At 44.6% G+C, this 15,823-nt stretch overlaps 1 long non-coding RNA gene across 1 annotated transcript; it reads left to right on the forward strand.

Annotated features, from left to right (window-relative positions):
- The first annotated feature begins 1,565 nt into the window (after window positions 1–1,565).
- LOC112971467 lies at window positions 1,566–14,481 on the forward strand. Its single transcript, XR_003255359.1, has 4 exons — window positions 1,566–9,212; window positions 9,376–9,512; window positions 10,690–10,777; window positions 13,311–14,481. It is a non-coding gene; the product is annotated as an uncharacterized LOC112971467 (long non-coding RNA).
- The last annotated feature ends 1,342 nt before the right edge of the window (window positions 14,482–15,823 follow it).

Raw genomic sequence — 15,823 nt, forward strand, 5'->3', positions numbered from 1 at the left:
GAACAATATAGCATTCACTCACCTAGCGTATTCTTTAACTTAGTGCTATGCCACTTGCATAGAAAGGCCTCTTTCCAACCGTAACTTCAGCTGTCATGGGTTTGCATCTTCTTGAGAAGTACGGTTAGGTGAGTGCAACAGTCACAAACTAGGGAAAAAAGCAACCACGAGGTTGCCTTGGATTCAAACTTGTGCTTGTATAGGAGCCACCCACCTGTTGTTACAATTAATTAACCCCTGAGAAACTTGTAGACTACATGTAATTCTATCTGAAATGTGTTAATCTGTATGAGAGGACGGGGTTTCTAGCTCAGAAGGCGACTAGTGCACAGTACTCTTAACCTTTTTGGGTCACCATGGGACAGCAGGGTTAGGATTCACTTGACCAAGTGCAAACAGCTGTATCTGAGCAAGGCGCTCTGTGTCAGTGCAGAGAAGTGAGGACTTCTAGATAATGATTCATTTTATCCAAAGTAGATATTAGGGCACAATTCCTTTGGCCTCTTTTAGTAAGATCTGTTTCCCCTCTGTTGGCTATAAAAGGAGGTCAGGTGACTAGCTCAGGTGGATAATTCTACATCATTGGCATCTCAAATTAGGGAGGTGTGTGCATCTTTCCTCTATAGGTGCTGAACTGCTGTAGCAAAGGAGAAGGTGGCTTTGGTGAAGGCTTGCTTTGGGCTGCTAAGTTTGGGGTGACTTCACTAGGTTTGATTCTCTTGCCCTGTACACCAAACTAATCAGAATATCTCCATGGAAATGTCAGAGGTGCTCCACTACTGTAAAATCCAGCAAAGCTGAGTCATCACATCAGCATCGCTCAGCTGTATTCCATCTCCATGTAGGATGAGAGCTGTTGCAATGCAGCAACATAACCTTTGAGAATATTGTGAGTGTCACTTCCTCCATAAAATAAAACAAAGCTGAACTGTGAGTCCTGAAAACTATTGCTCAAGCATGTGAGATAAACTATGGAAAGCCGAATATGCTGATAGGGGTGATGTGAGAAACAATCTAAGCTGGTCCAGACAAGCACTGACTTTGAATGTAAGAAAGAGGCCTGGGTCCTTTCCTCCTCTCTGCTGCTGACTTACTGGTCCAGTTGAGCAAATAACTCCATCTTCTTGTCTGTCTTAGCTAATAAACTCTTCAGAGCGCAGGCCATTTCTTACCATGCATTTGTGTAGTGCCTGGCACAATGTTAGCATGATCTCAGTGGTGGAGTCTCCATGCTGACATAAATAATACTCGCACCTTCTGGTGTCCTCTCCAGCCCTTGCCAGGCTGTTGCATCAGAACTGATCTCATGGAGGGAAAGAAATTCTTGTACTTTGTTCTGTAAAGTGCCAGAAAAGACAAACAGACAATCAGAGCAGTCTCTGGGGACTGAGACTGTGAAGTAGCAATGTCATTCTGCAGCGCAGCAAGGAGTAGCCTCGTTACAGTAGTACGCCAGCCCCCAGCAGCACTGTGTGGTGGTTTCAGGGCGAGGATGCCTCCTGACATCTTTCTGGAAAGGCACAGGGCCGTGCTATGCCATCCGCTGGGGCCACACTGAACAGAAACTGTCCTCAGTGTGCAAAACCAATTCACTGGGTCTGGGCAGGTCTCACACCACAGCCAAGTGACTGTGGCCTCTCCCTTGCCATATGCCCTGTTGCATGACCTCATAAGGATGTGCCATTCCCTATTACATGACCCCCTGCAAAGGCCCGTGTGTGTCATGGCTCCAAGTGCTTGTGACGTGGTCTGGTGGTGGATGACACGTGTCAAGATTCAAGCCCTTTAGGAGGTTTGAATAAAAGCCTGTGATCTCCTAATTCTGGGCTGGGTTCCCTCAAAATCCCAAATCACTCATTGCCTCACACTTGGTCACACTGGGCTCCCACGCTGGGCTTCCCTCACTCACTGCTTTCTGATAGCTTCTTGGTGTAAGACTGCAGTGACTAGAGATAGTCACCCCATGACACTTAACCCCTCAGTATGGACACCATTCTCTAATGAGAGGACAAAGCAGGAGTTTGTCCTGGACAGTCCTCTTTTGTCACCTATCTATTCTCATCTTTCAGATGTAGCAGCAGGATACATCTATGTTCTCACCCATAGCTGATTTCTTCTCAGCAATGTCTAATATCAATGCTCTTCTCATTTCTTGATTCTTTTGAGTCTCCTGGCAGCCTGCTGCTGCACCACCCTAAACAAAGCAGTCCTGTGAAGAGCTTAAATCTTTCTTACTAACTCTGGGGCCTGTAGAGTTTCCTACCAGGCTTAGTCTTTTCCTTTTGGCCTGTGGGGCCATCTTACAGCTCATATCAGTGCCCTAATCTTGCTGAATCCTCCCATTGCTGCCCCACACCTCTAGTCATCAAGACTCTTGCTTGACTCTGCGTGGGCATTGTGGCAAGAAAGCACAGGCTTTCTTAGCAAAGGAATTGTCTATTCACAGCCACTTTACTCTTAGGGACATTGGAGAGTGACAGATCTTTGAAAAATGAAGGTGCTGAGATGCGAGAGTCACCCTTCTCAGATCTGACTTCCTTTCTGGGAGACCTGTCAGCGTTTCAGGCCAGGTGGTTTCTCTCTCATTCCTACAGCCCCTCCAGTTGTCTCATCCTCATGTGTTTCTCAGAGCAGCAAGCTTTTTTTAAGTAGCATTTTTATCTCCTTACCATGCCATCTACTGAAAACTCCAGCCACAAGTCATAACTCCCTATTGCTGGTCACATAGGTTGTAGGGAGCTGCAGCACACAAACCTCTAGCCAGAAAGGCTAGGCAATATTGATTTGTATGCCTTTTCCACTGCACAATTCTGGGCCCTCAGAATGAAAGTAGGAGCATTATTAAGGCATTTGCCTTGTTTGAAGTATCTGTGAAATACTTGCTCAGTGGAAATCAGGTCTATCCACAGCTGGTCACATGCTGTGTGCTCATCAGCATCCAGTACCTCTGTGGTATAAATAGTCACCTATAAATAGGTATGTAGGCATCTTTCCTTTCTGGAAATCCCTCAGTGGATAGAATCTGTCAGGTCTCAAGCTGCACACAGTATTTTGTGGGCTCTGTCACAAATGATCACAAAGATGAACTTTGGTATGTCATTAGACTAAGTTAAATGCACTCTGCTCAAGATATTTATATGGTTTTAGAGCAACAGTGGACACGTAATCTACCATACAGGTAGTACCATTGTCCTAGACCCTTGCACCAGTAAAAGAGCACATTCAACATTATTAATTATCTTGTATCCATATTTTGTACTGTGAAGGTTCTCAGTGATCTTACCAGGATGCTGTGCCCTCATGGAATGCAGAGACTGTCACAAATCCGGGAGGTTTACCATCCATACAGGTCAGGCAGGCGAAAGGTGGGCGCATGCATTGGGGAGAATCAAAGGACATGAAGAGGGGAACAGCTTGCCCAAGGTCACACAGCTCACACAAATTGGTCAGTGACAGAGCCCTACATTCCTGATATTCAGTCCAGATCTTTCTGCAGCAGAACTGCTGTTACTGGGGGAACTACAATGTTTGGCTTACCTGGGTTCTCTTGAATTAGGCAATTAAAATATCATGGTTTCCACAGCAACATCACTGCTGCCACACTGCACCAACGTCATTTTACTGTACTGTATTCAGGTGCAGATGCAACTTTCAGTAATAGATACATCACAAGGAAAGAGGGTGAAACTTTCCCAGTCTTGAGTTCAACTGAAACTTATCCATAGATACTGAGGTCAGAAGGAACGATTTGGCCCAGCTCACCTGACCTCCTGGTCAGGTGTGACACAGGCCCTAAAGGTCTGCCAAGGATCTCAGAAATTTCTGAGCACTCCATGGGCAAATGCAAATTCTCACGGGCTGCATTCATTTGATATAAAATTTTCCTGATTTGCTTTCCAAAAGGGTGAAAAAGTAAAGACTCCAAAATGGCCAAGAAAAGTTGACACCAAAGGGGCTCAGAGTTTTTCCTGACAAACACCAGCTTGCAGGAAGACAAAGTGCAGAAGAACATGTATTCATAGGCAGGACCCCAGGCCTGCTAGTACAAAACAAATGTGTGATTGCATAGAATCAGAGAAGACAGATCCATGGTTTTATTCCGCTTGACCTGGCAGGCATATTGCTTCAGTGCCTCCCTATGCCATGCTATTGGACTGTTTTCCAAACCCTGAATGGAGAAACCAGGATTTCTGTTCTCTTGGATGTGGCTAATGGTCTTGCACTGAAGAAAAGGGTAACATTAGGTCAGAGAACCAGCTCAGAAGGAAAAGACCAGCATTTGAGTCCCTGCTTTATGAGAAAAAATGGAAAACTTATTTGTTTGTGGCTCATGCTGCATGTCCCAAACATAGAGACATAAAATTTACAGTCATGACCCCTTCACCTTTCTTGCTCCTCAGAGGATAACACAGTTTCCTGTTTATTCCAATGGGCAGCTGTTGCATCCATAGGGGTGAGCAGCACTCATGGTTAATATGGCTGATGTCCAGATACATTTTGCAGAAGTTACTTGTTTATTTGCCAGGCCACTCAGCAGCTGTTGAAAGTTGTACCCTTGGGAATAGGAGACTCCCAGGCAATTCTCAGATGCCTGAGCATGGGAGAGAACTTGTTTCACCCGCACTGGGATTGGCAGACAGGAAAGTAGTTCCTGAATCTCTGGAGCAAATGCCTTGTGCTGGACTATGATAGGACTTATAGGGTCTCCCTCTCCTTCTCCATCTGATGCAAGAAATGGTTGCCTGTGCTCTAGGGACCACTGGGCAGACTTCTGCATCACCCACGGCAAAGCAGAGGCAGTGCACTGTCCTAGAGCCTCATAACCATGGTGCATGCCGCTGGCAATGCAGCTGAAGTGCCCAAAGCAGTGAGATACCCGGAATCGGTGAGGGAAGGTCCCTGTGATCAGTGCCAAGGAAAGAGAAGTGTGGGGACACAGGCAATCCCTGGAAATCACCAGAGAAATATTATCACTGCAGGAGCCATTCCTCTCCCTTGGGCTGCTTTCATGGTCACTCAGATAGAAGAAAGGGTCCCAGGATACAGTAGACAAAGCCCTTGGGGAGTTCCCTGCCAGACGTACAAACACCATAGGCCACTTTGTGCCTCTTCTTTCCCCACTGCAGGGTTTGACCTGTTGCCTAGGAAGGAAGGTGTTGTAGCTGGAGTATTGCATTTTGTAACTATTGCCAGTAGTCCACTGGGCAGCTTTGGGAGCACAGTACAAAAGCAGGGCAGGGTCCAGGTTTCTGCAGTGTTTAACCAAAGGTCAAATGGTTGCTATTTGGCCCTGACCAGGGGTGTACAGGGGCACACAGCCCATCAGAAATACACAAGCTAGTTCTTATGCATGGTCCAGCGCAGGCAAAGGTGTAAATCAGGTCTGAGGATGTATTTATCCTTCTCCAGAGCTTTTTGATCACCCAATTCTTATGCAATCAGCAAAGAAGAAACAATTAAAATTCAAAGCCCTTGGGAAGGAAGCATCAAAAACAATTTAATGCAGGAGAGAGACAAAGCCTGCAGCCTCCTGTGTCTGTATATTTTGCTTTGGACATCAAGAGTACTTCTCATATTTGCTGCTTTTCTTTGCTCTTGCCTGGCAGGGCTGTGTTGGTTGTTTTTGTTTTTAAATGCTACAATGACCCAGACTCAGAAGAACAAGCAGGTGGTGATCCAGACAGTGGGTTTGTATCTGACTCTGCTTATGCAGTCAGCTATGAATTATTGAAATGGAAAGAAATCAAAGCCTAATCCCCAGTGACCTATGCATGGGTGTCAGTCATGATCAGTCCGGAACTTGGGCACCGAGACATGGACTGCAAAGTGGAGACATGGCTAGCTAGCTTAATGTATTAGCTGAGCCCTCTAAACAAGCAATAGCTAGTACCAAACAAATATCTATTCACTGGCTTTACTTTCCAGCAGAACCTGCTGTGTGCAACATCTCTGGGCAGGGAAAAATACTGGCTCACAGGACAGTGTAAGATCCTAGGGCTTTGGAGATTCGGTACTGAAGCAATAATTAGTTTTAAATGTGTAAGCCACCTGCTTATCAAATAAGAAAGCAGGTAAAAGGTTCTGTTCTGGGTTCCACAATGGGCAGTAAGAGATAAGTGAAATCTGTATGGCCCAAATTACTAGTGGGTGACTTCCGATCATTTGCCTTTGCAGCTGGCTGCACCCTTGATCCATAACATTTCCATTCAGCTTCAAAAGCCTATCAATGGAGGAGGCTTGCCTGAGGCAGTGAATGAGAGAATTATTTTCTCTATCTTTGTTTCATACATGCCTGATCTTACTGTGTTTGGCATTGCTCTAATTAATGTTTCCTTGCCAGCTTTTCTGATATTTCTGGCAGTTTTTTGGGGCTCCCTCATCCAATGGTGACAGCAGAGCAAAGGGCTTTTGGTGCAGTTGAAGACCGCTCAGATACTTAATGTCAGATGTGAAGGAGCAGAACCAATGGACACTGGAGGAGGCAAGGGAAGTACTAGTACTAGCACAACTTGCTAAGAGGCAAGAGGGGACACCATTGCAGATCAGAGGGAACAGATGTTTTCTAAAGGTTGCCTGTGCCGGATGGCAATTTCCCATCTCAGTCCTGAACTGTTTCCTAGTCTCAGCAGTGACTTGGTACCTTGTAATCAGTCACACATCTATCCACGCAAATCCTTTGGAGGTAGAGAAGTCTGACCATCTCCCCTGCAGAGGAGGGAACTGGAGCACAGAAAAAGTGTGTCTTAGTCCAAGTTGCACTTGGAGTCAATGTCAAAGAAAAGTAGATGGATTCCAGGTTCTTGAATCCTAGGCTCTTCTCATGGGGATTTTCTTCATCCTATATATGCCAAATTCATCCACAGTATTTTTAAATCATCCTGAACTCTCCCTTGCTCTTTAAGAGGCAGAGAAATGTGTGCAATGGCTGTTCACCTCAGTAAAGATCCCTTCTTCTATTATTAACTTTTTTATATTTTTTACACCTTTCTTTCATGTCAAGATTCACTCTCCATGTGGGCTGGATTGCAGTCATTTCTGGGGAGCTTCTCTGCTCCACAAGGGGCCAGTTACAAGGTGAATAAATCCCCTCTGAAGAGTTTTGTCTGGCTGCTCTGTATTTGCTCCTACTTCAATTACATCTCCTCAGCAACTTAAATGAAATGAAAGCTACTTTTCCTGCTTGGGCCATTCATATTGATTTGTGACCAGTTAGCCTTCTCACTACTGATTTCTCAGGTTTCACTCTCGGTCCCTGTGTTAGCAGCACCTGTAAACTATGCTCATCTCTATGATATCTGTCCTCCTGCCATCCCTTACCTATTCTCTTCATCTGATCCTGTCTATTACCCCTTGTTCTGTTTCCATTCCCATGGCTTGTGTATGCTCTCATCCTGTGCATTTCCTCAAAGCCACCAGCTTTTCCTTGTCATATGCCCTACCTCCTCCAATTCAGAGCCTCCTTTGTAATTCATTTTCACTTTCTGCTAGATGCTGCATACTTCTGCCTCCTGAAGCTGCTCTCCATGTTTATAAGTCTGTTAGAGCCTATAGGCGTTGAAGTGATGGTGTTGTGTCCCTTCAACAGGGCAATGTTTCCCTCCAGCCAAGAGGAAAGTCGGAATGATGCCAATTAAAGAGCTGTTCTAAGTTGTTATGATTGTTCATGGTGGTCATGTTTATTATAGCGGGATCTCAAGAAGAGTATGGATCAGGGGCCCACTGAGGAAGGCATTGTATAGAAAGAAAAGAGTTCCTAATTCAGTGCATTTCAAGCCAAATATGTTGGCAGATAGCAGAGGTGAAGACTGTAATATGTTAGCTAGAAAAAAGTGATTGCACTGCTTCTCTGTAGAAGGTAAATGGATTTCTATTTAAGCATAATTTAAATATCAGAGAAATGATGATCTCTACAGGTGAAACACAGCATTTCCAGAGCAGCCACTAATTTACTGTGTGACCTTCAGCAGTTCATTCAAGCTCTCTCTACCACAGTCACTTTTTATGTTAAACAAGTCCAAAGACAAATTCCTCTCTTGTAGAGGTCTTTTGAGGACTATGCATCTCCATGAGATCCTCGAGGGTTACATCGAAGGCAAAGCATTATTTCACTAAGACCACATTTAATATTCCCAGTGATGTAATGTGGCACATTAGCTCGCCTGTGCTAAGTTTGGAGCCTCCCACTTGGACACCATTCCACCTGCCTCTTGCGAAGGTGTATGTCACCCCTCCATAGCCACTTCTCAGCACAGTTCCTTCCTCTCACTCATCTTTCCTGATATCTTTTTAGCCTCCCTAACACCTCCTCCCATTCTGTAGCATGCCGGCCTTCAAAGAACATCCCTTGCCTTGGCACAGATGGGCACAGCCAATCACTTCCCTTCAAAATGAAGTGTTGCCTCAGCAACCAAAGTTTTGAAGTCAGGCAAAGTTCTGAAAAAAAAAAGATTGTGATGGAAAATGACACTTGGGAACAAATGTATCATGTTGCCATGGCAACCTGAATACTTGCATGGAACTTGGTGTTTTGAAAATATAAAGACTGTGCTTAAAGCAAGTCCAACTGACTTAATGTATTTGTCAGGTACCTGCATGATGCCAAGTGTCTGGTGTTTATGTTTTTTTACCTGGTGTGTGACTGACTCTAACACTTCTGAAATGGAACCAACTTCTGTTCTCACTCTGTTAGAGAACTATTTGAGACTGCAATTTTTGCTGGATTGCCTGGTCTGATATTGATCTATTGGGATTATTTCTGTCATTGGAAGTCCTTCAGTTCTTGGTTGTCTTGATTTACACATCTGTTATTTATCTGTTATTTCATTTGGTGCTCTTTTATCCCATAGCATCTGGCTAAAAACAGCAGGTGATTTGTTCAAAAACATGGATCCCCTTCTCATTTCCACAATAATCAATCCATGCTTTGTCTTTGAGCCATGAGGTTTGTGAGGGGCTTTCAGAGGACACAACCTGATTCATTCAGCTCTACAAACTGAACCAAACAAGATTTTTCTCCAACAAGTAGGTGCCTTCTCTTCGGTTAGTTCTAGTGAGGAAGAGGAACAACCAGCCTGGGCTGGATTCCTGTGCCTCTTGGAACAGGCTCTGTTTGCAAATCCAAAGAAGGGAACCAATGTGAACTGAATTCCTGCGGGAGTTTGGAAGATGATGCAGTTCCCATCTCGTGGAGCCAACCCTCTGATTAAAGCCATGTGAGTTGAAAACAGGCTGTATGATGCACAAGGAAAACAGCCAGGGGATAGCTGGTCAAATCCTGAGAAGATTAAATCCCAAATGGCTCACACAAGAAAGGGGAATCTTGGTATTTACTGATAAGCAATCTGGGGCCCTCACATTGCATTTTGTTCCTTACAGGTGGACCCTTCTTGAGAGCTGAGCACCAGGGCTGCATGGACAGCCCTTCTAGCAGGACAAATGCCTTTGCCCACAGGGGAGTTGGCTCTCCATTTTCTGCAGGAAAACAACATGGTTGAGGATTCACCATGCTACAGGTACAGAGAGGCCAGTGATGGATCCCCACATGTCAGGCTGGGTTAGTTACATTCACAGAGTACTGCACTGTGTGGACTTTCCACCTCAGGCTGGGCTGTAGCTCAGAGATCATGTTCCATGGTACAGAGTAAGGTCTTCCTCTTTGTATTTTCTTGTCCACTGGAGGGTATGCTTCTATTACCCAAACTACCCTTGTGTTGTATAATATGCGTTTTTGCTTTATCTGCATTAGCTGCCTCCCCACTGCCATGGGAGGGGTAGTCAAATGTTGGCTATTGTTATTTTATAGGTGGTGTTGGAGGGATCTAATTTAGAGAGACACTGTGGAAGGAGTACTGGGAAACCCATGGGGGAGCAGGGAATTCTGTGCTCCTTGGCATGAGTTCAATTCACATACCTAGAGCCTGCTGCTCCTGGGCCCTCTTCCCTTCTTCTCTGCACTGAGATTCCTACTCTGTTTCACCTGATACACATGCACATCTCAGCCTGCACTGCTCCTCTCCAATTAGAGTAATAAGTAGACAGTTTATGTCAAGCATTTTGGAGGGGATGTCAACTGTTCTTAACTTAATTACTTGGCTTTGCAAAGGTTTTTAGTCTCTCTTTTCCCCTTGACAGTTTTATTAAGAAAATAGTTTTTACTCTGGGCTCTCTCCTTTGTGTTTTTTTGTGGCATTTACAATAGGGGCTTCTCAGTGTTTTATCTCAAGTAGCTCAAATGAGAGATTGGTTTTAGACAAAACACACAGCTGGCTCTGAGGAGACAGAAGAAGAAATGTTGACTGTTCCATAAAGAGGTACTATGTTCAGCTCCAGACACTTCAGATCTCCTGTCTCCTATCCCCACAGCTTCTTTTTTTACTCTTGGCCTTAAAGCCTGTGACAGACTTGAGGGAGAGGGCCAGGCTTGTGCTCTGTGCCAGACTCTGCTTTGCAGCAGTGCCTTCCTAATATCATTTGGGACCTCAGGGCTACGAGCTGTCCCACAGGAGTGCCCTACCAGTATGAGTGAGGATCTAGGTCCTGCAAGCTTCCCCAGAGCAGTACCACCCTGACTGTGGACCACAGTACACCAAGCTTCCTCACAGTCATACCTGGCTGCTGACGAGTGGGATGTCGCCCTTCTAAGCTGCACTGCTCTGCCTAATATCTGCTTCTTATCTACTGCTTACACAGGGCCATACAGATGGATGGAAAGATATGGTGCTTATCAGACAGATGAAGATGGGATCCAGAGAAGAGTAGGAAAGGAAATGAGGAGGAGGTAAGGTCACTTTGAATATTTACTTGAAATGGAGCCCTTGATCTGAGCTTGCTTCATGTCCATGACAGTTTTCCTGAAGACTAATTCCACAATTACACGTTAAAATCTGTAAAAAATCCATAGTCATCAGTGCGTTTGTGATTATTCCAATTTACAAGAAGGCTCGTTTATGCTCAAGCTTACAGCAATGCCACATTGTTTGCTTTTGGAGGTTTATTTCATGCCATAAGGGCTAAATATGTCTGTGAGGCACACAGTTTAGAGACTTAGAGGGACAGAAACTATTTCTCAATCTATAGAAGAAAAGCAGAAAAGCTTATTTCTGGCCAAGATCATTTAGAGAAATTAAAATATTGCCCTACTCACTGTGTTTTGCTATTTCATGTGAAATGGGTCTGTGTTTTGACTGTGTACATGACATAAGACTGTTGCAGTCACTATGTCAAGGGCAGGGCATTAAAAGTAGATGGTGTATACCTTGGTCTGAGTAGCTCACCCTGCCCCAGCAGTGGAAGCCTTGAGGGAGCAGGGTTTATGCAGGGCATTCAGATTAGGGGTGAAGGTCAGTTTCATGTTATGTTAGTATTTTTCCTGAGGTTGTAGATTCTCTATGTAGTATTAGGGATGAGTAAAGCTGGACTGGTGGGAATGAAGCAGAAATGGTTTCCTAYAGAAGTCCCAGTGGATCAGTGGTGGTTTTCTAACACTTGATTGCTCATAGTTGACTCACTCTGTCCAAAGTGGACCTGATCAGCAGTGGCAAAGTCTGCTTTGTAGCACAGAGGCTGATGATGTGGATTTTTCCAGGATGGTAAAGATGGCCACATGCCATTACTTCTGACAGTTCCTGAGACTAACAGGACCTGTAGGAAAGGTTTTTTGCAGGTTAGCAGTGTTGCCTAACTATGCAGTTGCCCACAGACTTAGTGAATTAGCTGGGTTTTGTGGCTTTTAACATGTGCAAGAGTTTGTGTATGTATATGCATGTGTGCACTCATCTGTAATTCATAAATTACCATACTCCTCAGCCAAATGAAATTGTAGCTCCTTGTTCCCAAAAGCTCCTGAGAACTGTCAGCTGAAAACACTACCAGTATAAATAACCAGGGAGACTTCATTTCAATATTTCTTGCATCCCAAAATAGGAAAATGACCACAATTTCTCACCATCCTTTATTTTTAAAAATGGCCCATGGCTAAATGAAACCCTGCTTTCTGGTCTCAACAGTTGGCACAAACATTTGTTTATAGAGTGTGTACAGATCTGCAAAACCAGTCTCAGTCCTGGGGCCAGATCAATACATCAACCAGCCCACAGGTTTTTGCTACCCCTGGAATGCTGCTGAGCTGGAACCTGCAGGAATTAATTATAACGTCTGTGTAGGAGGAGAGAGAAGAGGGAGCTGATGGTTACACCAGATTTGGGCACCTGTGGGACAGAGGGAAGGGTGACATAGCTGAGAGTGCCAGAAAAAAGGAGGAGGTGCAGATGAAGACGGACAGATAAAGTGTCTGATGTTTGAGGTTGCCACAGATGATGCAGAAGGAAATATGAGGAAGGTAATGGGAAACATACATCGAGGAGAAAGGTCAGGGAAGGGACAACAGAGAGATGTCAAAGAAAAAGATGGTACCTAAGGGAACAAGGATGGGGTTGTTGCACAGGAATAAGTTACGTATGTGGTGAAGGTGTGTGGTGGGAGCAGAAGAGACCCCGGAGAGACTGGAGAAAGGGAGTCATAAAGGAGATGCTTAGGGAGTGACTGGGGCAGCATCACAGTGACTCTACAGCCCAGGGAGCGCAGGTTCTTGATGGGGGATGAAGCAAGACCAGCAGACCAAGGCAGGGGCTGTTAGTGTGTGCCACAAGGCTCACAGGTTTGACTATAGTGGAGTAAATTTCTCAGCAGTGGCTGGAGCATTAGCAGTGACACCAAGACCCAGGGTCAGCAGACTGCCAGTGCAGGCAGCCAGCTTTGGAGGTATCAGTCACAGACTGCCTTGGAGCAGCAGGAGGTAGCTGGTGGGGCTTGGTGCTGTGGACGGGGATGAAAAACCAGGAGGTGTGGGCAGTGATATCTGTGAGGCAGTAGACCTAGATGCAGCCCAGCTCCTTCTAACAGGCGCAGAGCCTTCCTCTGGGCCCCAGAAGATCCAGAGCTGTGCTCCTGCTTCTTTTGCATGACCCTGAGAGCCTCTAGTTTGGCGCTGAAGAGTGTGTGACCATTTTCTAACAGTCAGTGTGAGATGCAATGGTAAAATGGGTTTTTCGGCAACCATTTCCTCAACAGAATTCTCAACCCTGATGAGGAGAGGGCCAGATTCTCCTCTTCAGACCAGTTTGTATCACAGTGGAATTTGACAGGGTCAGCTTTTGATACCGGTGGGTGATGGTCTGTCCTTGGGCGGACGTGCTCAAGGCCTGCCCTAGAGCCTGGGGCGCCGTACACCAGGGCTGCAGGGGCCACACTGCTGGTGCATGGGCAGGGGTTGGTAGTCTGCAGAGCAACTCAGTAAAAGGCTGTGTCCATAGGCTGCAAGGCTGGCATCCAGCCCTGAGTCAGAAAGCAGTACCACTGTGAAAGGATGGTGGCAGCATGATCTCCTGATGTCCAGGGAAACATCTGTTCTCCAGTCACTCAGAAGAATATAGTTGAAAGAGGCACAAGTCTGCTGATTAAGTTAACATCCAGGAACACCTGAGATCAGAAGAGAGGGGGAAAGCATTATCTCTAAGTACCTAGGCCATCAGGATGGACCTGAAGTACAGCAGAGTGGAACAAGCAACGGCAGATATACTAAACTAAATGACTCAGAAAAAGGTTGGTCATACTTGATTTGCCAGAGCCAATTTGTGGTGAGTGTGTAGGCCGTGACATGCAGCAACAATCCCTTTCAGATGATATGGTTTGAGGCAACGGTGAATCTATTGTCTTGGGAAACACTGCCCCTAGAGGCCTTCAGGCAATGATGTGTAACCATGAGGAGGGTTGATTTCAGCAGAAGTGGGGTGGGAGGGGGGTCACAGGCAAGTGACTTTGTATTGTCAGTCGGCAACACTGGTCAGTAAATAAAAAATTGCATTGCAACAAAAATTTTCGTTTGAAACAAAAATATTAGTTTTTTCCAAACCTTCATATTCCTAATTTTTACTTTGTCACAGAGAAAAGAAAAATATTGGGATTTCAGAAGAAAAAAATCCCAATTATTTTAATTTTCAGATTTCAGGCTGAAACCAGGAATTAAAATTGGTGAAAATGGCTATCTATTTTGGCAGGAAGAAAAAAAATCATATCTAAATATTTCAGGGGAAAAGTCACATGGCTTTTTACGATACTGTTCTGCTATGCCCTGTCCCAGGGCCCTGTCTCTCTCTCAGCTTCCACACGGGGTGATTCCACAAATGCTCACTTAAGGCAGCATTTGGTAACAATGTCCTTTCAGTGGAGTTTTCACAGCGTGATCCAGATAACAGAACAAAACATTTCTTCTCCTAAAAACAGCTCTCAGTCAGTCTCTGGGCACTCTCAGCTTGGTTATACAAGTGGCTTTTGAGTACAAAGTCTGGTTTGGTCATTACAAGCTCCCATCCTTAAATATTTATGTTGGTGCTTCATGGGAAATGTTTACTCCTGCTTCTCTGAGTTCCATCCGTTAAACAAATGGGTATTGCTTAATGAAAAGCACTCTGCAAAATAACTCCCTTTGCTCAGAGACAGGGGGTGAGGAGAGGAAATAAATAGAGAAAGAAGAGATGTATATCTTCTTCTCTTTGAATTGCAGTTTTGTGGCAGGATCCCCCATTCTGCAGATTTGTTATACACAGGGTTGTTTGACTTCAGAGTTAACATCCATAAAGCAAACTAATTCATTTTAAGCTTCCCATATGACTCTCAAAAAGAACAAGGTATTCCTTTGCACTGCAACACAATGGGGAGTCTTTTGTTTTTCTTTTTTTTTTTTTTAATTTCCCACCCTAGCACAGTGGGATGTGTTTCTAAAGTATGCTATTCCTTTTTCTTGTCAAAGTAGGATCCCTGTTTCATAGTAGAGGAGAAGTGACCTTGTCCAATTAAGAGGAGTCAGGACCTTTAGGGAAAAGTGTAGTGTTATCACACTGGGTTCAGCAGAGGGCTGGTTAACATTGCAGCTGGCTCTCTAAATCAAAGTTCACAAATATAAAACTCAAAGATTTAAAAAACAATGATACTGATTATTAAATGGAGCCAGATTGTTTAGAAAACATTATGAAGATTAATGCTTGTGTTGTAGCAGCTTCCAGACAATGGCTCTCAGTTCCTTTTGCTGGTGCATTATGTTCGCTCTGGCTCTAGGAATGGTACTACTCATGCAACAGTCCCAGCACAACAGTATTTAAAGAAAAGTGCTCTCTGAGGTCCTAGACCCTGAAGGCATGAGAAGAATTACTAGTTACAACTATATACATCAGGTAACCTGTTAAAATGTGGTTGTAATCAGAGAAGTGTACGGTAAGATAAAAAGAACACCTATTAGAACCATAGTTCTCCCCTACATACCTCAGTGTTTCTGCTGATCGCAGTGACAGAAATAGGAGTCATAATTTCCAAAGTAGGTTCACATGATTCAAGTCAGTGGAGCTGATGCAAATGTAAGGTAAAAACAGTCTTGGTGGTGCAAACCCAAGGTCCAGATTGTCTCTGCCTCTTCCAGCAGACAGTTTTGCATGCATGGGGAAGCACACAGTGTGCAGGGTAAATCATGAGTGAACTTTCCCCAGAGAAACCTTCCAAAAATCAGTGATTTAGGGTTTCCTAAGCTGGAAGATGCCTCTGGCTGACTATGTTTAATAACCTCCAAAGAACTCAGTTTTAGCTTCCACAACACCTCAGCGAGGAGTTCCACTGTGCAATAATGAACACTTTTTGCCAAGATTCAGACAGTTCTTACTGCTGTTGTTTTAACTATGTTTCTACACTTGGCAGTCTTGAAAACATGAGTGATGACAGGAATGTGAACCAGATGCAATTCTGCATGTGTTAGTATTGTGAACTGAATTCAACATGC

This window comes from Apteryx rowi, unplaced genomic scaffold, assembly GCF_003343035.1.
Source record: "Apteryx rowi isolate R43461 unplaced genomic scaffold, aptRow1 scaffold_443, whole genome shotgun sequence".
NCBI lineage: Eukaryota > Metazoa > Chordata > Aves > Apterygiformes > Apterygidae > Apteryx > Apteryx rowi.